Below are 24,735 nucleotides of genomic sequence, written 5' to 3'. Positions count from 1 at the left end.
GGTACTGCCTGGACTCAAGTGGGCCAGGGCAGGGAGCTGACCCCTTCCCAACCCCATGAGCCCTGGGGTCTGTCTCCCTCATAATTTGGAGCAGATCCCAACACTTTTCCCAGCTCTGGAGCTCAGTTCCTAAACTCCCCAGGAAGGGATTTCCAGCTGGAATTAGTTTGTCCATTTCCCAACCTCTTCAGGCCATTCCTCCACTAATCCACAGAGAGACAGTCGAGATTCCAGCTGTGGAGGAGGCAGCGTGACCTTCTCTGGCTGGTCAGTGGAGTGAGGAGATACCCCATCCCCAACGCCAGCTTCCAGGCTGAAATCGATGTGCAAAAGCAGGGGTTCATTCATTAGTTCAAAAACTGCAGCAAACATGCTGGCAGGGACTGAGCCGTGCCTGGTACCATGTGGGCTGTATTAGCTCATTCAGTCCTCATGGCAGCTGGATGAAGTCAGCCGACACTACTATCTCCTTCTACAAACTAGGAAACTGAGGCACAAAGCTTTTAAGTAACTTTCCCAAAGTCATATGGCTAAGAAGTGGCAGAATTGGTATTGAACCCCAGCCACTGGAGGCTCCAAAGCCTTAACGCTGCCCCGTACTTGTCAAGAATCTACTGGGGCACTTGTAAATGTATGCTTATTCACATGGAAACATGCTCACAACCTATTATGAAGTGAAAAAGAAAGTGGCAACCCTTTGGGAGAAATAAATATATATGAACATGCAGTTGCACAGGCTAGAACGTGAAAAGTCATGTCCCAATGACAAGGTGTTGGAAGATGGTGGGCCAGACAGACCTCAGCTGAGTCCTGGCTACTCCACTCTCTCCTCCAGTGGTGACTTCCAACAAGTCACTTACCCTCTCCAGACCTCAGTTTCCTCATTTGTAAATGAAAGGCTGCATCTAACATCATCCCTATATGGATGAAACACAAAAGACCACCCAGCGCATTGTTCCATTTATATGAAATGTCCAGAAAAGGCAAAACTATGGAACCAGCAAATAGATTAGTGGTTGCCTGGGGCTGAGGGTTGGCAATGGGGATTAAGTGTAACCGGGCCTGAGGGATTTTATTGGGGCAATGAAAGTATTCTAAAACTGGACTATGCTGATGGCTGCACAACTCTGCAAATTTACTTAAAAGTCTCTTCATTAAAATGACTCATTAATTAAAATGGGTGGATTTTATGATTTTATATAAATCATACCTCAATAAAGTTCTTAAAAATTATATGAAGTGGCTAGTACACAGCAGACCCTCAGCATATAGAGGTGGTTATTGCCATTATGATTGTTAATAGAATTGTTGACAAGCTTATGAAGTGGTATTTCAAGCGAATTAAAATATTTGTTTCTGCTTATCTGTATTTTTTATGTTTGTACAATAAATATGTATTTCTTGCGTAATAAAAAGAGAAAGAGAAAAACAGTTCCACTAAAATACCATTGAAAAGAAGGACTCTGTTATCGTGCGGGTGATTTTAATTTTCTTCCTTTGGCTTGTTTTCTCTTTGGCAACAGTGAATATGCACTGCTTGGATAAAACAGAGACTGTTGTTTTCATATACAGCTAATTTTATATTCAACCTGGGGCTAGACACTGCGAAGCATACACACAGGAATATGAGAGACTGTTCCCTAGGGTCTTTCCATCTGGAGTGGAGGCAGGACAGATAAAGGACTGATCTGGAAAGTTGAAGAACAAGGAGACAGTCTGTGCTAAGAAACAAAATGCACACCCCCTGCAGGGCTAGAGGACCCCGTGGAGGAGGAACACCTGTGGGCTGAGAGCTGAGCAGCCAGGGAAGATGGCCTGAGAAGACAAAGAGGGAGAATGTCCATTCCCTCCATAAATATTAATTGAGCACCGACTGTATGCCAGACCATGCTAGGAGCTGGGGACACATGGTGACAGGACTGACAAAGTCGCTGCCCCACAATGCCATGCTCCCGGCCACCCCAGCCCGGCTCTGAACACAGCACCAGCCAAGCATCCTGTGCCTGAAGAGGGTAGGGGTGGGGAGTCTTCGCTGTCCAGGCCCTCACCCACAGCTGTGGGAGCACAAGAGTAAGAGGAGGCCCAGAATTATGAGATGGCCCGGACTCTCGTGCCAGCACTGCCACTAATTCCCAGGAACAGGTCTCTTCCTTCTCCACAGGTCAGTTTCCCCATCAGTACAAATGAGAGCGTAATGATTATGGGCACAGCTCTGAAGACAGAAACTTGCAGGTCCAAGCCTGGCTCTGTCACTGAACCAGCATCTTTACCTCCACCAGGTGGCTTAGCTTCTCGGAGCTCCAGTTTCCTCCTCTGAACAAATGGGTGACGTGATAGCACCTAACTCGAGAGGGTTTGGGGGGTAGCGAGTATTAAACAAGGTAATGCATAGAAAGGGCGCCAAACGTATACTGGGCAAATGTAAACCACAGCTGCAGCTTGGTTTCTTCCACCGGCTCGGGGAGATTCAGAATTCCTGGGGCAGCCCAGCCACGAAGATCAGACCTGAGGTAACAAACAGCACCAGCTCAGCAAATTGAAACCGGATAGCCTAGAATGTGGGAGGGAAAGAGGCTGCAAAACCATTTGAAGAAAACAATCGAGGATAGTCCTCCAATTAGCTTCTCCAGCCCCTTACCCACATACTCAGTCCAGCACTGCCACCTGCTGGAGGTTTGCAGGAAAAGACACCTTTCCCACTGGCTGGGTATCTTTAATCCCAGCTGGAAAAGACGGAGTGGGAACACTAGAAATGGGGTGGGGCAGCATGCAGCTAATTCCATTGGAAAGTTGTGGGTGGAAGAGATTTGAGCTCTGGAGCTATAAGACTCAAGTCCAAAGCCTGGATTTTCTATTTATCAGCTGTCAGACTTTGGGTAAACTATTTAACCTCCCCACGCCTAAATTTTCTCATCTGTGAAATGGGAATAACAAGGTCTCCTTCTAGGGGGATAATACATGCAAAGTACCTGACACGGTGAGAACTCAATAAAGGGTTTTTCCCTCTGGACCTCTCCTCTCACCACACTGCACCTCTAGGGTTTAGAAGGTGAGGTACAGTGCAGGGGTCAAGTTCTGGGGTGTACCATCATCCCTGAGTGCTTGTCAAAAATAAAGATGCTGTGCTAATTATTAGAGAAATGCAAATCAAAACTACAGTGAGGTACCACCTCACACCAGTCAGAATGGCCATCATTAAAAAGTCTACAAATAACAAATGCTGGAGAGGGTGTGAGAAAAAGGAACCCTGCCACACTGTTGGTGGGAATGTAAGTTGGTGCAGTCACTGTAGAAAACAGTGTGGAGGTTCCTCAGAAAACTAAAAATAGAACTACCATATGATCCAGTGATCCCACTCCTGAGCATATATCCAGACAAAGCTATAATTCAAAAAGATACGTGCACCCCTATGTTCATAACAGCACTATTCACAATAGTCAAGACATGGAAAAAACCTAAATGTCCATCAACAGATGAATGGATAAAGAAGATGTGGCACATATACACAATGGAGTACTTACACTCAGCCATAAAAAAGAATGAAATAATGCCATTTGCCGCAACATGGATGAAACTAGAGATGATCATACTAAGTGAAGTAAGTCAGAAGGAGAAAGACAAATACCACAAGACATCCTTAAATGTGGAATCTAAAATATGATACAAATGAACCTATCTGTGAAAGAGAAACAGAATCACGGACATAGAGAACAGACTGGTGCTTGCCAAGGGGGAGGGGCTTGGGGGAGGGATGGAGTGGGAGGTTGGAGTTAGCAGATGTAGGCTTTTATATGGAATGGATAAGCAGCAAGGTCCTACTGTATGGAACAGAGAACTATGTTCAATATCCTATGATAAACCGTAATGGAAAAGAATATTTAAAAAAAGAACATATATGTATGTATAACTGAATCACTTTGTTATACAACAGTAATTAACACAACATTGTAAATCAACTCTACTTCAATTAAAAAAAAAATACAGATGCTCAGGCACTACTGAAGTTGCTCCAGATCTGCTCTCCAGGGATGATGGTCTAGGAGTCTGCATTTTAGCTAAGTCCCATGTGATTCTTTTTTTTCCTTTTTTTTTCTTTTTTTTGAGGTATGTGGGCCTCTCACTGTTGTGGCCTCTCCCGTTGCGGAGCACAGGCTCCGGACGCGCAGGCTCAGCGGCCATGGCTCACGGGCCCAGCTGCTCCATGGCATGTGGGATCTTCCCAGACCAGGGCACAAACCCGTGTCCCCTGCATCGGCAGGCGGACTCTTAACCACTGCGCCACCAGGGAAGCCCCCATGTGATTCTTATACTCAAACTTTTAGAGTCACCAGCACAGTGCAGAGAGCACCAAGGTAGGAGTTCTAGTTCTACCAGAAGGGCATGTCCTTTGGCCTTGCTCAGTTTCTGTGTCCCTGCCCATGAAATGTGGCCAAGAGTCCTGGCCGGTGTGCCTCACAGTGGGGGGGCGGGGAGGATGCATTCTGGAAACTGTTGTGCCAGTGCTAACAGAAGAAGTAGGGGTGGTCAGAACAGCAGGGTATGGAGAGGTGATGGGGGAGAGGAGGAACAGGCACGGCTCCCCAGCCCCTCCTTCCGGGAAGGGCCAGGATGGCCAGGGGCTAGGTGTGCAGGGCAGATAAGCCTGATTCTCAACCCTCACAGAGCTTGTCACCTGCAAGCTATGTAACCCATGCCACGGGGAGGAGACAGAATTCCAGCTTTGGGACCCACAGCAGCCACCAAAATAGGCTGGTCCTTTCTGAGAAGAGGGTGGGAAAAAGGGGAAGAACCCAGGTTATTTCTAGAGCAGCAGCCCCTCCACTCCCCCATGCCCTCCCAGGTCACCTTCCTCTCCCCTCTGGGGTGCTGATCTCCTGGCTGGACTCACAGCCTTCCGGCACCCTGGAGGCAGACGGGGTCTTCATTTTGCAAACAGTAAAATCAAGGCCCACAGAGGAGATGAGCGCCACTTGCCCAGAATCTCTTAGTAAATCCTTAGCCCAAGGCTCACGAAATCCTCCTAACAATTACAGAGTAGGCAGGGCAAGGATTAGTATTGATATTTCCATCACAAAGAGGAGAAATCCAGATCAGAGATGTAGATACGTAATTTATCCAAGAACCCACAGCAGAGCTGAGCCTCAGACCAGGCTCTCTTCTTACTACCAAGTCACCTGTTGTATTCCCACTGCAGGTAAGACACTGGGCCAGGTGACCTCCAGGCCTCCTCCAGTTCTACCTTTTATGATCCCAGGGCTATACCCTGTTCTTTCAGGTTTATCTCCCTCTAGTTCTCTCAACAAACCAACAACTCAGGCCTCCTCTCTGTCCTCTGAGCAAACCTCAAAACTTTCCGATTGTTTTTCTCTATTCCAAACCTCCCTCCACCGCATCCAATCTCATGCCCACTGTTGCATATTTTTGGAAATTCTCCGGTCCTTCAAAGCCCAGCTCAAGTCCCACCTGCTCCAGGAAGCCTCCTCTGATCCCCCTGGTGAGGAATTTTATCAATTTGGTGTGGACCAGGGCAATGGGATCCGAAACGCCAGCCATTCAATTAATGAGCACATGAGCCAGGCCCTGTGCTCGGAAATGCATGTACCTGTATTATACATATCGTGTCCATGTGCATCGTACACTTGTATACACATTCCTTGACTAATCCCCGAAAGCTCTGACAATATGGCCATCTTACAGATGTGGGAACCAAGCCTCAAGTTGCTGACATGATGCACTTGAGGTTATTTGAGAAGCTGTCATCCTGCAGAGAAAGGCTCAGGGGGAGATATTAAAACCCGGTGTGAAGAGGGGACAGTGTTATAGGGAAGCAGGTTTCAGAGCAACATAAAAAGAATGTGGAACTAAAACCCCATGAGGACCTGTGGTCACAGGGCCCAGGGTCCAGAAAGGCCTTAGGGTGGTCATTTTCCTTGGGTGACAGCAGCTGGTTAACTAGCACAGGACTTGGACAAGCCTGGTCTCACTCAGTACAATCATCTTTTTAGAAAGACAGTCTCCTCATTCTACGTAGAAGGAGTTAAAGGCTGGATAAATAGGTTCACCCTGGCCATAGTGGGCCTGGGACTTGAGGCAAGCTGGATTCCAGAATCTGTGTGCTGTCTGATACAGGGGTCCCTCCTTATCCCCGTGGGGTCCATTCCAAGACCCCCCGTGGATGCCTGAAACCACGGATAGTACCGAACCCTGTATATACTGTTTTTTCCTATACATACATACCTATGATAAAGTTTAACTTATAAATTAGGCACAGTAAGAGATTAACAACAATAACTAATAATAAAATACAATTATTATAACAATATACTGTAATAAAAGTTATGTCAATGTGGCCTCACTCTTTCAAAATATCTTATTGGACAGATTTAGTGACTTTTCCGTTTTAGCTAAGCACTTATCATGCACTGTGGTCATAACTTTCGCAATTTGAGGTGCACAGCAAAACTAGCATGAATTTCTTTTTCCTTCTTTACCATTGCACAGATAGAAGATTCATTCTTACCACAGATCTTAGCAACCTCAGCATACAATTTCATCTTTTCTTAATAAGTTGAGAACTTTCCCCTCTTCCCTTAGATGAAGCATTTCACAGCTTCACTTTGGCATATCCGAATTGCTAGCATCACTGCTCCAGCCATTAGTAAGTAAAATAAGGGTGACTTGAACACAAGCACCGTGATACCTCAACAAGTGATCTGATAACGAAGTTGGCTACTGAGTGACTAATGGACAGTATAGCTAGACAGAGGGATGGTTCATGTCCTGGGTGGGGCGAAGCGGGACAACACAAGATTTCACCACATTGCTCAGAACAGCGTGCAATTTAAAACCTATGAGTTATTTACTTCTGGAATTTTCCTTTTAATATTTTTGGAGCTCAGTTGACCATGGGTAACGGAAACTGCTGAAAGTGAAACTGAGGATAAGGCGGGACTGCTGTCCACGACTGATATATTATTTACAAAGTTACTCAGAAATATTTACGTAGAAGGCCCCTCTGCTGATGGGCTGGCTCATGGCCACAGTCCTGACCTGCTGCCATCCTGGCTACCCGGACACCCTCCTGATGCTCAGTCGACTCTGACGCTCCAACACACTTGATCCTGTGTAAACGCACTTGTGAACCTTCAGGTCTTCATGAAAATGAGCGAGTTTCTGGAGGGGCTCGCTCCTCAGTAGATTCATGGCCCGGTGCCAGAACAAGTCCCTGGACAAACAGAAAGCACCACAGGGAGAAAAAGACTGGAGAAAGGGTGCACGTCCATTCACCCAGCAAGGTCTGAGGGTCCCTCTGCTGGTGTTGGGGGTACAGTGAAAACAAGACAAACCTGGCCATGGCCCCCGGAGTCCCAGACACAGAAGCTTCCTCCTTCTCAAGTTAGCCATGGAAGAGGAGAGCACAGGAGGGCACCTCCTACCCGGGGACCCTGGTGGTCCCACCCTCCTGGAGCCCCTTCTTAGCAGCTACTGTGGGCTCTACCACTCTCCACAGCCAGAGAGGGGGAGGGGTCAAGGTACCTGTCAAGATACCCCAAGAGTCCTGCCCGCTCTTGGCCACAAACTCTACCTCTTGTTGCCCTTCCAGGCCCAGCTCTGAGGGGACCTTCCCTGGGTAACTTCCCAGAATCCCAGCTTCCCCACCCCACCCCCCAGCTGGAAGTGAGCTCTCCTTCCATCCTGTGTCCCTCCCCCTTCCCTGTGTGTCCATCTGATCCACCCAAACAGAGCCCAGGCCAGGAGCAGGCTCTGATCCCCTCAGGGACCTCTCCAGGGTCTTGGAGGTGCTAAAACCATTTTCTAAAAGAGTGAGTGAGTGCATGCGGTCAGGCAAGAACAGAAGGGGCCAGCTGTTCCACAGTCCTGACCCTGTGAAGGAACCTGATTGATGACAGGGAATCCAGGCAGAAGAATGTGAGTAGTTTGGGTTAACCTTGTCTACCTGAGAAGCCACCTGGCAGGCAGCACCACCAAATGCAAACGAAGGGCAGCCAGGTAGGTGTCCACAGGAAGCATTAAAAAACTAGAAACTGTGGTCAGTGGTGAGTTCAGGCAGCATTTCTACAAAGGGTCCATGGAAGCTTAATTTGAGAAGTGATCTGTAAGAACAGAGGTCACGGTCAAATTTGTTTAGTGACTATAGCACATTTCTCCCCTTCTTACAGACCTGCAGTGCCCCCCTCCCCCGGCCCCTGCAGCACACTAAGGCACTGAGCAGTCGTGCTGCAAAGACAGCAGTTTAATCTGGTGCTTCCCACACTGAATTGCCTTTGTTTTTTTAAAATTTTTTTTTAGTAAAACCTACTTAACATCCCAAGGAACTAGCATTGCATAGGACACACTCAGAAAACAGGAGGGTGCTGGTTATTCAGATGTCTGTCTCTCAAGGAGGCAATTTTTGATGGTCTGGAAATGTTTTCTTCCTCTGTTAAAAAAAAAAAAAAAAAATCTGTATTTGACAGGCATTACAGCTTTAAAACAAAAGGACAAAATCCCAGTGGTGGACTGTTAGGTGGCGGCTAGCCAAGTGGGAAGGGGGAGGAATCTATCATGAAATCTCCTTTGCCCTCTGTCCTTGACTATAGACATGACCTTTTAACAAGTGACTTTTCTGTGCCCCCAGTTCCTGTTTTGTAAACAGTCATGAGGATCAAATGAGTTACTCAGTAACAAGTGCTAGAAGATTCACAGCATCCAAATAACCTTCTATATTATGAATAGCTCTTATTGTCCCAAACATACAAATTCAATGATTTCCTTTTCCACTCACGTGGTAAGTTTGATGGGCTTATAACTTAGCGTAATAGCCCTTTATGTGACATAATTTTGGAGCGATACGCACTAAAGAACAAAAGAGAGAGAAGAGGTACAGTGAACATTTAGAAAGGGAAGGATTCGTGTGTGCCACAAGATGGGCTGTTAGGAAGGCTTCCTGGAGGAGTGGAAAGGTGAGTGGGGCGTGGCCTGGGCTGAGAGGACAGTCCTGGGAAAGGAAGGACAGCAAGTGAACATGGGCCTGGAGGTGACAATGAGCACAGCGTGGGCCTCGTTAACTCAGCTGTGGACAGGCAGGGAGTCTGCTCCCAGGAAGACCGCTGCTGACGGGAGACCAGCCCACCATGGGAGCCGGTGGCTCTGCTGCATCTGCTGAGGAGTAGAGTCATGCCCAGGTCCTGGAGGTAAGGAGAAATGACAGCTGGTCTGATGAGCAGAATGTAGCCTTTGCTTCCTGTGAGCCCCACCCCTACCCAGTAACCCCTCCAGGGCCCGGTTGGTTGGGAATTGCATCATGGCCAGAGGCAGAAACCCACTGAAGCTCGCTCAAGTGTAAAGGTGGTTGGAGAGAGATTCCGGGGCATCTCACGGAAGGCAAGCAAGGGCAGGGAGGCAGCTGGACCTTGGGAAAAAAACAGAAAAATACCGAGTGCCAGGGCCTCTGTCTTTGTCTCTTTGACTTTTTCTCTTTCATTGTCTCTGTCTCTCTAAGTTAATATCTCTCTCCCTCCCTCCCTCCCTCTCTCACACACACACACACACACGCACACGCACACGCACACATCTCTATTCCAGTCTCTCCCTCTGTGTCTCTCTGTGTTTATCTCTCTGTCTCTCTCCATCTGTATGTGTGTCTCTGTCTCTATCTGATGTTTATTGCAATCTCTTTCGCCCTCTAAGGGCCTCCCTCTCCCTCTCCCTCTCTCTCGCATCGCACCGTCTCCCATCTCCGGTCCGTCTCTCTCCGCAGGCCCTCTTTATCTACCTGCTCCTCAGCATGCATGGCACACAAATTGCCACCCCAGCCCCCAACACTGGACTCTGCTTGGCCTCTGAGCCCCAGGGCTCAATAGCATCTGTGACCCTCAGCAACAACTCTATTTCAAGAGAAAATCTGACTGGCCCAGCTCAGAGTTCAGACGACCACTCCCAGTCCAGTCAGTTTTGGCCAGGGAGGGTCCTGTGATGACACCACGATGGCTTCATCTAAGAAGGAGTCTGGGATGGGCATCGCCCTACAACGCAGCTTTTACAGCAGGACAGAACTGCACCGTAGGAAGGGCACTCACTAGGAGTCATGGGATTGTGTCTCCTATTAGCTCCCATGGAACAGCTGTGTGACCTGGGGCAAGACTCTGCCCTCTCTGGGTCTCAAATACCCCATCTATAAAATGAGGAGTTGGATAAGGTGTTCTGTTAAGAACACTTCTAGCCCCCAAATTCTATGATGTTCTATTTACAAAACAGGCATGGAGACCAGGAAAAAGAGAGAAGAACCTAAGAAGTGACAGAGCAGAATGCTGAGAAAAGAGAAAATCATGTCCTGTCAGAAAGGGTTGGCAGAACTGTGTCCAGGGCAGGTGCTGAGAGTGGGGGGCTGTCATTCCCGGGGCAACAGAGGTGGACCAATGTCTCCTGGAGCTCACAGATGCAGATTCCAGGCCTGTCCCAGATGGTTTAATTTAGCAAGTCACTCCAGGGGACTGTGGTACAAGTGGTCTCAGAACTTCCCTCTAGCATTATTGAGCGGGACTTTTCAAAGGGTTAGAGCTGCCTTAGGAGGAACTGGGCTTCCTAGGAAAGGTAGTGATCCCCCCACCTTTGGGAGTATGCAAGAAAGGCAGGGCTGCTCTGGATGACCTCAACCATCCCTTCTTGCCTCCAGTTTCTCCATTACTCTGAAGTTCAAACGAAATCAAGACTGCAGTGGGAGCTCAAGACTCAAGCGGGGAAAGGTTTCCCCTCTTCCTCAGCTGCTTCTCTGGCCCTCACTCATCTAAACTAGAGGCCATGGACCTTATGTCCAGACAAGGGAAAGGAAGACACCGGGCAAACTGATCCTCCTCTGCCTCTCCCATTACAGCTCCTGGGCTTTCAAAGGCTAGCTTCCAGGTCAGTGGAAGTGCCTCTAAGAAACTCTCTTAGACTGGGACTCACTCATCTTCCAGAAATAAGCAGAATCTGGGTGGGAGGGGGGAGTTCAACCCTAGACTCTGCAAGGAAGCCCCAGATCCTGAAGCCATGAGATTAGAAGAACGGCGCATCTCCCTCCTCTGAGGAGGCTCCCATAGCCTGTGGGCTAATTGGGTTCCAATTAGCACCTGGGGTCCTGTGTGGCTTAGGGAGGACTCATAGGTCTGGAAATTTAATACTTTCTTAGAGGGCTCAAGAATTCACAAAGCACCTTCACACCAACTATCCACTTAATCTTCTCAGGAATCTGGTGTAGTGGTTGGTTGTGTGTCAGATGGGGAAACTGAGGTTGAGAGAGGCTGGGCTGGAAGTGGAGGAGAGGCAGAGCTGGAGGAGAAGCAGGTCTCTGCCTCCCTCTTCCTTCCATGCCCCCAACTCCTCCAGGAAAGCCCTGGCTTGGAGAGGTAGAAGGACGCCCCACCCAGTCAGGGCTGGAGCTGGGACCAGGAGAGGGTGGGCTGTCATGGGAGCAAGTGGATGGAGCAGCGTGCTTATTAAGCAGATGTTCCTGTCTCAGGAGGATGAGAAGAAGTGACCAGCTGGGATGGAATCCTTGGAGAAGGGGGCTGCTAGGGAGCTAGGCAGACAGCAGGCTAGATTTGGGTATCAGGAGACCTATGTGTGTAGCCTGGAGTGAGGCCCTACTTCTCCCCAGGCCTCACTGTCCCTGCCTGTCCTTTGGTGGGGCTAGACTCCGTGGCCTCCAGTGTCCCTCCTAGTCTGGCACTGGGGCTTCTCCCTCCCTGAATTTCTGCCCAGCCCCTAGCAGCAGAGGGCCAGTGTGACCCAGAGGCCACAGAAATTCCCTGGACTTTCAGGTCAGCTCTGGCTCTGCCCCAGGCACCCCTAATCCCCACAGTGACCAGAAGTTTCCCAGAAGACTCAACATTACCTGATGTCCACAGTGGATGACCACACTGCAAAAGTCGCAGTGATTGGTACTGTCCAGAAGATGGAGCCAAATATCCTGGAAACCTAAGTTTTACTTCCTGTGAGTTTTTATTTCTAGAGCTACAGTTGCAGAAACTAAACCATAAACACAGTAAGAGATGTACTCAAGGTACCCCACCTGCTTAGTGGCAGGGCTGGAAACAAAGCCCCTCTCTCCTGCCCCTGGGGCCAGCAAGGATCCTTCTACCCTCCCCTCCTCTCTGCTTATGCCACAGGATTCTGGTCCAGCCAAGTTCATTCCAAGATGCCCTGACATAATTGTAGCTCATTTGTGTTAGGTTGATGGGACTGGGGAGATCCTGAGGGAGAGACAGTGAACCTTTAAATGGATGGGGTCGGGCTTTCACGTTTCATGTGTGGATAGGCAATATGGTCAAACACAGTCATATGTGAAGCTATCCTCCCCACATCCCCCACCCCACAGCTGTGTTAACTTTGGGCAAGTCTCTTGAGCTCCTTAAACGTGTTTTCTCATCTGTAATTTAGAATGATACTACAGACCTACTGCGTTGTTTGGAGGATGACATTAAAAAATTGAGAACAGCTCTAAGCACTATGCCCGTGGCATAGTAGGGGGAAAAAAGACATCCTGGGGCAGTAAAGACCAGGGGAGGGTACACACAACAGAGAGATATAGATGTTAGTCCAAATTCTGACACTAGCTTCTCAAAGTCTCTGACCTTAAACTATGAATGGCTGCTATCAGATTCTTTCCAGAGAGTATGGTAAAGGTGTAAGGAAGGAGAACCTCCACTCCCACCCCTACCACCACCACCACCCCATCACTGAGAGGCTTCATGGGGAGGAAAGAGGAGGAAGAAGCAACCAGAGAAAAATGATGGGGCAGCATCAAACTGTTCCTACTTTAAAACTTTTCCAGGAACTGCCCAAGGCAGAAGGCAGCTGCATCCATTAATCTGCTTCTACACAGGCTTCAAAGAGAAGTTTGTTCGGAAGGTAAATTGCCAGAGGAGAAGGAGAATGTTATCTGGGAATGCTGTTCCTTGGACACGGGACTTAGACAAATGACCCTTAGATGCAGCTGGGGCCATTCCCCTGACCAGCCAAGGTGAGGCTGGAGAGGAATCAGGAGCAGAGTTCCTCAGTCTAGGCACAGCGCCAGCATCCTCTAAGCATGCCCTATGAAGCCCACAGCCCCTTTTCCCCAGCCTCTCAGCCCTACTCAGTAATTTGTATGAGGTCTTTGAATCCATGATTACAGCCATGTGACATTGATCGGTCCATTCACCAAGTGCTGAAGTCACTTTCCAGTTGGCCAACAGCTTCCTTCCTGGGTCCTCTATGCCTGAGCAGAACCAGCCTCCCTCATCCCAGGATATCTGCCTGCCAGGAGCAGCTCAAACCGGGACAGCACAGTCACCCCAGAGAGTCTCCACATGAGCTGTGACCCTGGCAAATCTCATTTCCTAACTGTTCTGACACAGAGAGGGCACAGGAGCCTCACCACCTGCTCAGCCTTCTTCTGCTGCTCCTCACAGGGTGTACGCTTCAGCTTCCCCTTCTCTTTCTGCAGCTCCTTCTCTTTTTTTTTTTTTTTTTTGTGGTACGCAGGCCTCTCACTGCTGTGGCCTCTCCCGTTGCGGAGCACAGGCTATGGACGCGCAGGCTCAGCGGCCATGGCTCACGGGCCCAGCCGCTCTGCGGCGTGTGGGATCTTCCCGGACCGGGGCACGAACCCGCGTCCCCTGCATCGGCAGGCAGACTCTCAACCACTGCACCACCAGGAAAGCCCTGCTCCTTCTCCTTGTCATCATCTCTGCCAAACCCTGGAGAGGGTGGTGAAGAGAAAACATGCTCAGGTGAGAGGCTGGCTTGACGGTGTGACCTGAAATCATCAGGGTCTGTTCCTCCCTTGCCCACCTCTCCCCTTCCCCTCCTCCTTGCATGTGCACAGGTTTTTCAGCTTTCTCAAAGCACTTTCATATTGAATATTCCATTTGAGCCCTACTGCCATTTTCAGAAGGGACTGTGGACCCATTTCACAGAGAAGTTAACTGAGATCCAGAGAAGGTAAGTGGCATCTCTAAAAACAGTAAGGAAATTGGTGCCATGGGTGAACTAGAATCTCGGATTTCTCCCTCCCGGTCCAGGGGTTCTTCCCCGACCAAGTAGAACATGACAGTTGAGGGAAACAGCCCAGCTCCCCCCATCAGCGTTGACTGGTGGCCCTAGTCAAGTGCCTCCCCAGGAATGACCTGCAGCCTCTGCCTTTGGGGGACCCTTTGGGGTCAGCCTTTGGGTCTGTGTGGGCTGTGGGAAGGGATACTAGGCACCTGGTGTACGTAATGACAAGTGAGTGTCCACGGATGATATGTGTGCACGTAGCACGCCCGAGCTCGGCCATTCACACTTTAACAACCTACACATGCATGTTCCCCAGTGGCCGTTTCTGCTCATGGCTGCCATGGCCTCTCACCCCAGAGTTGTTGGTTTGGGGCTCCAAATTTCTTGATAGCCATTGTTTTTCTCTAAATCCTAGTCAGACCTCGGCAGCTCTGGGGAGAGTTTCCTGTTGAGATGGCCCCTTCTGCCACCAGCTCCCCGGAAGGTCATGCCCAGGATACAGAGAAAAAAATCCCAGGTGAGCAGGACAAAATCCATCTTAAGTGAGATTTCTTGCTTTTGTGCATACCAAGCTGAGAACAAATAGACTGACAGCAGCTGGCATCTTCCTGGCATGTACCAGTTTACAGAGGGGGTTTATGGATGTTGTCTTCTACGATGGGCAGCCCTATGAGGTCAGCACTGCTAGCCCATTGGACAGATGAGGAAACAGAGGCCCAGGGAGGTGAGAGGACCTTCCCAAGAACCCACGGAGAGACAGTGCTCCCACAGAGTTCTCTTTGCCTAAAACCTCAGGTTATCTCCCAACAAAGGAAGGAGGTGGGTCAGGCGGAGAGGTAGGGTGGGGTGTAGAATAAGGACCCTTTGACCCTCCTTGTTTTCCTATTCTCTGTCTTCCCGAGCCAGCCTCCAGCAGCCCAGAAGCCTGGAGGGCTCCCCTCCTCAGAGCCCCACAGGGAGGGGGCCTCCAGACCTGGGAGCACAGGCTCCAGAGACAATGGCCACTAAGGTCCACCCCTCTGTTTTTCATGACTCATCCCCACCCTGCACCCACGAGAGCCACTCTGCTGGATGGCGACTGTGCCCCTTCTCAGACTTGGTCTCGAGATTCTCTCCTGAGAACGCTGACACCTCCCCTCCTGACACCCTCACCAGACAACCTGCCAGAGTAGCAAAGAAAAGGCCAGATCAGAGAGCACCGGGCTTTAAAGATGGGATTTCTGACTGCAGAGGACTGGAAAGGATGGTTGTGTAGATGTGAAAACTGAGGCCCAAGGGGGCAGGGACTTGCTGAGAATCTGTTGGGGGCTTAGAGGCAGAGCTGGGCTGAAGCCCAGGTTGTGGAACTCCCCACGAGTGCACCTGGCCAGGCATGCGCCCCACCTCCACCATCCCCTGAGATCACAGGAACTGATTTTTGCAGCCCCTGAGCTGCCCAAGGTCACCTTTCCTCCTCCCCAGGGAGTCTGCCCTCTGATTTGGGGACACCTCCACCTGGGTTTGGAAGGAGACATCCACCCCAGTCAGAAGGGGAAATGAGTTTCTCAAAGCCCAGCCGGCTTAGAGACCTAGGGGCTCCCTTACAATGTACCTTTGACTCACAAGCTCTTATGGGTGCATATTTCTCAAGTCCCCCTGCCCATAGAAGGCTAGAGGAATTGGAGTTTTTCTGCATGGCTCTAATGGACAGAATTAGAACCCATGCGTGGAATTTACACAGAGGCAGATTCCAGTTCCACATAAGACAGAACTTTCTATGGTCAGAACTGTTCTAAAATGGAATAGTCTGTCTTCTGAGGTGGTGAGCTCCCCAACACTAGAGGCAACCAACCTGCTAGGGATATTATAGAATAGAGTTCCTCAGAGTGTAGCCCACCTGTATCAGCATGAATTATTTGGGGTTATTCTTAAAGGGGAAAATTCCTGGGACCCACTCAACACCCACTAAATCAGACTCTTGAGTGTGGGCCCAGGAATCTACCTTTTTAACAAACTCCCAGGTAATTCTGAGGTAGGATTCTGACAACTGAATGTTTGAGAATTCCTGCTCTAGAAGAATACCAGATGGAATTTGCTCCCTTTCACCTCTGAAATTCTATGATTCTATCCTTCTATGAAATACATAACTCCCCTGGTTATTTGTGTTGTATAAGGGACATCCTAAAAGACAAATTTATTTTTTTTTATTTTTTTTTTTGCGGTACGCGGGCCTCTCACTGTTGTGGCCTCTCCCGTTGCGGAGCACAGGCTCCAGACGCGCAGGCTCAGCGGCCATGGCTCACGGGCCCAGCCGCTCCGCGGCACATGGGATCCTCCCGAACCGGGGCATGAACCCGTGTCCCCTGCATTGGCAGGCGGACTCTCAACCACTGTGCCACCAGGGAAGCCCAAGACAAATTATTTTTAAGTTACAAAGTCACAGCTCCATGATGGAAGACAGCAGGCAAAGGAGGTGCATGGGGGCAGGCTAACCATAAAGGCAGCTGTTAATTCCCTGCTCCTCTACCCAGTGCTGACCTGAAGTGACAGCCTAATATTGCAGATCTTTGGCTATCTAAGACTCAATGGTCCCACCCAATTTTATCTCAACGCCTTTGTATCCAAGGCCCAAATTCACTAGTCATAGCAGGAGCCAAGAGAACAGAGGAAATATCCACTTACCAATTTGGAGCTGGAGGGCAAACTGGTCTCTGGGCAGGGCTAACAGATACTTCCTGGAGCTTCTCAAAAGTCTTCACACTTTCTATGCTTCCTCTTTTCAGCCCTGAGGTGAACAAACTCATCCAAACATCCTAAGGCATCACAGTCAGATCATGACAGATGTTTCCAGCCAAAGCCTGGGGCTCAATCCCACCCCACCTCTTGCCCCCCTTGATCTCCCTTGTCAGTGGCAAGGCATACCCTCCATAAATTGTGGACATATTTTATGATAGCCTTCACAATTCTCTCCCCTCTGACCCAGGAAATAGTCACTTATGTGTTTAAAGTGGTAGCAACTACAGTATTATCAAAATAATAGACCTAACAGAATAACCTTAGCTAACACATATACAATACTTATTTGTTTCATTTCCTAAATGCTATTCCTATATTAATTTATTTAATCAGCACAATGAACCACGAACCAGTACTGTGATTATCCCCCGTTTAGAACTTGTACATCCCCTCAGTAATTGAAAAATAATTTGAAACAATCTGAGTGTCTAACAATAGGGGATTTGTCAAATAAATTATGGAGTTTCCCTAAAATAGAATATTATGAAGCTATTATAAATAAGGTTAAAAATATTTAATAAGCCACAAATATGCTCGTTTGGTAATATAAAAAGCACAGGAAATAAAACTACATATAACTGAATTTGGGGTGAATGTGCATAGGAAAAAAAAACATACCATGGTTAGGTCCTTGGCAGGGAAATCTTTCTGGAGTGGGCTGGCATTGAGCTAGGGTTTGTGCAGAAAGCTAGTAGGAGCTGGGTCAGGGGTTGTGCTCCTGAAGGAAGCTGCGTGAGCTGTTGCCACTCACAATCCCAGGTAAGAGGCCAGAGGGGGAGCTGAACCTGAGAGGCTCAACACTGACTGACAATTTGGAGATCACCATTCACTTCTGATTCTGTTACCACCTGCATGGTGAACATGGCCAAGTCCTATCCTTTCTCTGGGCCTCAGTTTCCCCATTTGTACAAAGGTGGTAATAACACCTTCCCTGACTCTCCCATGAACCAGGAAATGCAAAGCTCAAGTGAGGGCTTAAGTTCAGGGATTCCTAAGGTAAGCTGTGGACAAAGCTGGGCTCTCTCTCCTGACCACTTACTGAGGCCTTACTAAAGACCAGAGACCAGGCTAAAGCACATACAGGGCCAGCTTCACGGGTGTGTAACCAGTACAATCACACAAGGCCTACACTCACAAGGGCCTATGCTTGGGGGTTTAATGCTCTGGGGTTACCATCGTGAAATGCTTAATAATTTTATATTTGAATTTAGCTCTTGTTAACAAAGTTAGATAGACAGTGGAACATGTGCTGGGAGCTTGGAGCCTCGGCCGACGCATGGCCCAGCTCGCTTTTTCTCGGTGTTGGGCCCCAGGCTCCTGTGAGGGTCTGCGTTAGCCTGCCAAGTATCTTTGTGCCTGAGAGAGCACAACATTCAATAGTAAATAAAAAACTCCATGGCAGGCGGACAGAGGAACCACGGAGGAAGGTAAAAAGCTCATTCTTGCTTTTTGAACAAGGAACCCTACATTTTCATTTTGCACTGGAGCCCACAAATTAAGTTACCCTGGGCAAATCTAAACATAAGGAATGTGCTCATTTTATTTCATTTCACAGGCAAGGAAGTTGTGGTTAGTTTATGATGCCTAAGGAAACATAGCTGGAAGTAGCTTAGACAGAATTTGAACCCAGGTCAATTTGAGCCCAGAGCCTGTAGTCTAACCACTGCGCTGCAGGCAGTCAGGTGACTGCACTGGTGGGGAGTCCCTCCAGAGCAGTAGCCCCTGATGCCCTCCAACCACAATCAAGGCTGTCACGATTCACACCAGGGGCAGCGTCTTTACCTGGACGGAGAAGGCAGAGCCCACCTGGGGGCTGTGAGAGGATTAGGAAAGCCTTCACACCTCAGAATAATCTTCATCAGCTGAGATAGTCTGGCCTGATCTCATCTGGCTGTATGAGATTCTTCTCTCTCCTGGGGAAGCTGAGTGGGCCCCAGAAAAAACCCACAGGGAGCACATTTTCTGGCTGTCTGGTTCCAGAGCTCACCCTGGCTCTTAAACATCTTGCTGTTCTGCCTCCGCAGGGGAAGTGAGCGGGGTAAGGATTGCAAGCCTAAGTGGATTTTAAACGGCTGCTGACAGCTGATGGGTCCGCCCACTCTAGGTAGCAGTGTTCTCTCACCCCAATTCCATTTGAGCGGCCCCCTTTTTAATGCCAACCCTGAAGATATAGGAGAACCAAAAACCACCCAAAGGTGGTCTCCTTAAACCCCAAGGAACTTCAAGATGCAGAAGAAAACCCCTCAGCTTGTTTGCGCTATTGTGTATTGTCTCTTCTCTCCCATTGGATCTTGGTATCTCTCTTTCACCTTGGCCGACAGCCATCCTGTCCTGATTCCCTTCCTACAGTGCATTAACAGCAGCAGTTGCTTTTCTGGGAGGGCGTAATGTGAACTTGAATGAGCCAGCACACAGATATTTTATCTTCCCATTGCCTGTCTTTTAGGTAATCAAAGGAGACAGGCTATAATATGCATTCAACCATCAGGACTCTTTAGAGACCCTAAGTCTATTGGAGAGAAAGGGCTTATTTTTCACATTCAATTGGGATATAACAGGAAGTCCTAAGTAAGTCTCATCCCTTTGAAGGATGAAAAATCCTGTTACCCTCTCTGTCCCTCAACCTGCCCAGGCTTATCTTCTTCCCTGTAAGGCAAGATTGGCACTTCTTAAATTATGTCTTTATTGCCCCCTGATAAGCTCAGGTCAGAATTAGCTAATTGGCTCAGCATCCACTGGAGGCATGGAGAATCCACACCCAATGGTCCAATCTCCTCTTTCCACAGCCGAGAACCAAGCAGCAGTCAGTACAGTGGCTATGAAGGCAGGCCGAGGGTGGTGGTGAGTCTGCTCTCCCACCACACACCATGTGACCTCAGGTTAATGTCTTAACCTCTGCAGGCCATCAGAGCAGTTCCAGCTTTGTTAGGCTGTTGTGAAAATAAATGGGATGATGTACTTAAAACCTTCGGCACACTGGCCTGGCACATAGTAACCACTCAGTTAACAGTAGCTATTATCATTAGCAAGATTAATGCATTGAAAGTGTCTCCGTATAAATCCTGTGAGTTAGAGACTAAACCAGCATTAGAACCCAGTTGTCCTGGGTAGGTCCTGTCAAAACCTTTATTTAGAAATGGCTTTTATTTAATTTATAATGCTTCTTTCACCTGTTTAATGCAGAATTTGGCTTTAATGATGCTGGGAAAAGAATTCCATAAACATCTTTTCCATTGAGTTGGTGGATTTCAGTGAACAACAATGGATTAGAATCACCCAAGAAAATTTCTCAAACCCCTTCCACTTTGGAACCTGCTCCCCAAGTACCTGTTTATGAAGAGGAGCCAGACGGAGCTGCACTTGCCACCATTCCTGCTTCCGAACACCTGTGATAGGGACGGTCACCTGAAAGAGAGGCCCCTTAGGCCTTTGTTAAACCCAGGAAGTGGGCAACATTTCTTGACTCTTTGGCTCCCTTGGCCCGAAGCCCTCTTCCTTACTTTTTTTTTTTTTTAACTTAAATAGGTATTGAGATAATTATAGATTCACATGCAATTATAAGAAACAGAGATTCTGTGTTCCCTTTACCCGTTTCCCCCAATGGTAACATCTTACAAAACTAAAATAAAATTTCACAAGGATATTGACATTGATACAATCCACCTGTCATTCAGAGTCCTCAGTTTTCCTTGTACTCATTGTGTGTGTGTGTGTGTGTGTGTGTGTGCATTTAGTTCTATACACTTTATCACATGAGTAGGTCTTTGTGGCCACCAGCGCAGCCAAGTTACTCCATCACCACAAGGATGATGTGCTGTTCTTTTAAAACCACACCTACCAGACTTCCCTGGTGGTGCAGTGGTTAAGAATATGCCTGCCAATGCAGGGGACACGGGTTGGATCCCACATGCAGTGGAGCAACTAAGCCCATGTGCCACACTACTGAACCTGTGCCCTAGAGCCCTCGAGCCACAACTACTGAGCCCATGTGCTACAACTACTGAGTCCATGTGCCACAACCCGCATGCCTAGAGTCTATGCTCCGCAACAAGAGAAGCCACTGCAATGAGAAGCCTGCACACTGCAATGAAGAGTAGCCCCGGCTCGCCACAACGAGAGAAAGCCTGCGTGCAGCAAAGAAGACCCAATGCAGCCAAAAATAATTTTAAAATAATAATAATAAAAGCTTAAAAAAAAACCCACACCTACCTAGCTACCTCCTCTCCCATCCCCATTCCTAACCCCTGGCAACTATTCATCTGTTCTCCATTTCTGTAATTTTGTCATTTCCATGTTATATAAATGGAATTATATACCTTATGCAGTTTTGGGGGATTGGATTTTTTTCACTCAGCATGATTCCTTTGAGATTCATCCAAGTTCTTACATGTATCAACAGTTTGTTCCTTTTAATTGCTGAGTAGTAACCCATGGTGTGGATGCATTCACCCACTGAAGGACATCTTCGTAGTTTCCAGTTTGGGGATGTTACAAATAAAGCTGCTGTGAACATTCATATACTCCTCTTTCCTCTTTGATCACTAATTGATGCAGATTCACCAAGATCTTTGTTCCTCCTGCTGCAAACATGACTTGTCACTACACCATCCTTTCTATGCCAACTCCTAGTAGCTTTGGATAATCTGCCCAGATGCTCCCCTACAGACACTTATCACTAGACAGGCAACTTCAAGCCTTTCTCCTAAAAGAAATAAAATAGAACAAATGTGAGTTTGGGAGCCAGACAACGTGAGCTCACACTGCAGGGGCTCTGCCTTTTACAGTGGTGAAGTCTCATGCAAGTTACTTAACTCAGAATCTGTTTCATAATCATAATAAAACAGCTGATAGTTAAGGTTTCTTTATCAACAACCTGTGGTGGCAGTGTAATGTAATGGTTAAAAACAGGAAGTCTGGTACCAAGCTGCCTGGGTTTGAATCCTGACTCTACCACTTGTTGGGTATGTGACCTCGGGCAAGTTATTTGTGACCTTCCTGTGCCTCAGTTTTTCCATCTGTAGATAGGCATACTAATAGTTCCTATCTCGTGAGGATTAAATGAATACACACAAAATGTTCAGAACAGCACCTGGCACACAGTATTTACTAAGCATTAGTTCCCACTGCTATGTGGCAGGCACTATTCTAAGCACTTTACACAGATTATTTTACTTAATCCTATCAATGACTTTATAATATACGAGTGCTATTATGAGATCAATTTTACAGATTACCAAACTACAATTTAAGGGATTAAAGTCACTTGCTCATGATCACAGGTCTGGAAAATGAGGGAAGTCAGATTCAATTTTGAGTCTGTCTTTGCTTCTCACTTCTACACCATCCTGCAGGCCCATGAACTGGGGGAGGCAGCGCCCTGCCTGGCAGAGCAGTTATGAGAATTTACAAAGTTATGTGTCTTCCGTGGTGCCTGGTAGTCAGTGGGCTCCACATGTGTTAGTGTCCTCTTGTAACTATTGGTAGCTGATGAACAACAGATCATTCTATAGTTCTATACACAGCAGAAATTGGCCTCTCAAGACACAAAGCACCAAAACAGAAGTAGCAATTTGAGGGTTTTGAGGATGCATCTGCAAACATTTGCAATGTGACCTGCCCAACAATCACAATCAGATTTGGGACGAGTCCATCCAGCTCAGCCACAATCCATTACAAGAGAGCAGCTGCCTCACTTCCTTTCTCGGAGGGCTTTGCAGCTACCATGCAGAGATTGCTCAGACAGTGGCACCCACGTGAGCTCCTACAGGACAGAGGCCACACATTCTGCAGTCTGTTCCCCCAGCCCTTAACCCAGTGTCTGGCATAACCTCTCAGTAAATGTGTGCAGAACCCCAGGGAGGCTCTGGTGCAATGGAGAGACTAGGCCGGGATTCAAAGACCCAGATTCAGGTCTACCCTGAGCTTGCTATCAGCCATGTGACTTTGGGGGTCACTTTTTCCTATGAGGCCTCAATGTCCCCAGCTGTGAAATGAGGGTTTTTCACCTTACATGCTTGAAATCCCTTCCAGCTCCATATCCTCTACTAGCAGCAAAGCACTAAGCAAACTTTCCTCTTTTACTTTTCTTTTTCCCTCCCACTCCCCTCCTTTTTCTTCCTTCTTTCTTTCAGCCAGACAACAAGTATTTCCTGCCATGTGCCAGACCCAGTGCCAAAAGCTGGGAACTCAACAGTGAGCAAGACAAATACAGAAAAAAGGTACTTAATATTTGCTGATTTACTGAATGCACTAAATGCCTAAGAATATTCAATTCTTACTTTGAAACTTTTGCTTCGACATACATGCTAAACATGCAGTTCTCGTTACTCTCAATGATATGCCTGGAAGAAGGAAAGGAAGATCAGGTTGTACTAAACACTTAAGAGAAGGCCTTCAGTTCTGACATAAACAGCTACAATTACTATGTAGACAATTCAGGCTTAAAACAGGTTTGGCTGAAATTGCCGAGTCAGTGCACCAGTTACCCAACTGAGACTGGCTGGTAGACACTGTGAAAAACTACTCCCATTCCAACTTTAAAAACATGTTTTAAAATATTAAGCATACTGGTGCATGCACAGTTGTGATGGGGAAAATGACTTCCTCTTTAGAACTAGCTTAAGAGCGTAGCAATGGCCCGTGTGCACAGAAGGAAAAAAATGTGGGGCTGACAAGAAGACACAGATGATGATTCAGTGCTATTTGTAGTCTCTGTATCTCTCCCTTACAAGAGTCAGCCAGTCAGAAACTTAGACGTCTAGAAAATTCAACATTCATGCGTGAGGGTGAAGTTGATCTGTCACTGCAGCCTTCCTTTACCTTTAGCCTAAAGGACATGTTAGTTCAGACAATATTCTGATTTATAAAACAATTTCCCTGAAGAGTTGATTGGGGAAGTGATAGACATGAAGGGACTTTGGGATTTGGCCAGATGATGTAGTGACAAGAAAGGATGTAATAACAAGGGTCACAAGTAAAACAAGGAGGAACGAGTGACTGGTTGGTACGTGAGGAACAGGTTGCGGTTGAAAAGTGACACTAATGGGCGAGTTTTCCAAATTCTCCTCATGTATTAGCCAGAGAACTCGATGACATATTAATTAAGAGGTTTGTTATTTTTAGAACTTCCTCATTTCTCAAATGCTTCATTCTAAATCATTTATGAAAATGAACTTCACATTGCAAAGACATAATAAGCGATTTCAACCTTTGACATTTATGAAGAAATATTATGCTTACTGAGAGCCCACTGTGGGTACAATTTTATCTGGGTTTTTCCAACCTGAAGAGTATACTCGCCTTTAAATTCGGAAAACATCTAAAAGTGTAGAAAAATGTCTATTTCTCAACTGATGGCATCAATAGCAACTACTTATAAAACATCTCTCCCTGAAATAGGTCTTTATATAAAAACAAATTCAAAAGAGAGGGTCCTCATTCAAGCAAAGGAACCCACAAAATCTTGTTTCCTGATTGTAGGACTGGAAAATTTACATCTGCGCATCAGTCCTGATTTCAGATTTGTGGTAATGCCACCCATATGAATTACAAATTCACATTTCAGAGACCTGTCAATCTACGTGTCTAACCTTAAAAAAAAAAAAGAACCACCTATCAAAATTAAGTAAGGAAAAAATAGCTTGTCCTTAACATGTTTCCAAGGTACTGTATAAAGGAAAAAGGAACAAGAATTAGTTCATGGAAATTTCTATTTCTTTTAGATCAAATTAATAAAGTCTCTTTTAATCATAGCCTTTAAAGATCCCAACAGTAGGAAGAGAAACATTTAATCCAGTAAAACCTGAACATTTAACCTATCAAGGTGTTAAGTGAATTGGGAAGGGGAGGTAGCACATACTATGACACAGCAGTAAATCTTAGGTACCAAAAAATTTAAAGGAAGTAGCACCAGAAGAGTAGGTATCATCAAGAAACTACATC

At 47.3% G+C, this 24,735-nt stretch overlaps 1 long non-coding RNA gene across 1 annotated transcript; it reads right to left on the bottom strand.

Moving 5' to 3' along the window:
• Window positions 1-8,699: 8,699 nt before the first annotated feature.
• Window positions 8,700-13,542, bottom strand: LOC113606824 (uncharacterized). Its single transcript, XR_003427705.1, has 2 exons — window positions 13,400-13,542; window positions 8,700-9,188 (listed from the first exon to the last, which is right to left on the bottom strand). It is a non-coding gene; the product is annotated as an uncharacterized LOC113606824 (long non-coding RNA).
• Between the last annotated feature and the right edge of the window lie 11,193 nt (window positions 13,543-24,735).

The sequence above is a fragment of the Aethalodelphis obliquidens genome, unplaced genomic scaffold, assembly GCF_003676395.1.
Source record: "Aethalodelphis obliquidens isolate GAN/ISIS:26980383/991018 unplaced genomic scaffold, ASM367639v1 scaffold45, whole genome shotgun sequence".
In the NCBI taxonomy this organism is placed as follows: Eukaryota; Metazoa; Chordata; class Mammalia; order Artiodactyla; family Delphinidae; genus Aethalodelphis; species Aethalodelphis obliquidens.
This window is presented reverse-complemented; position numbering and strand designations above follow the sequence as displayed.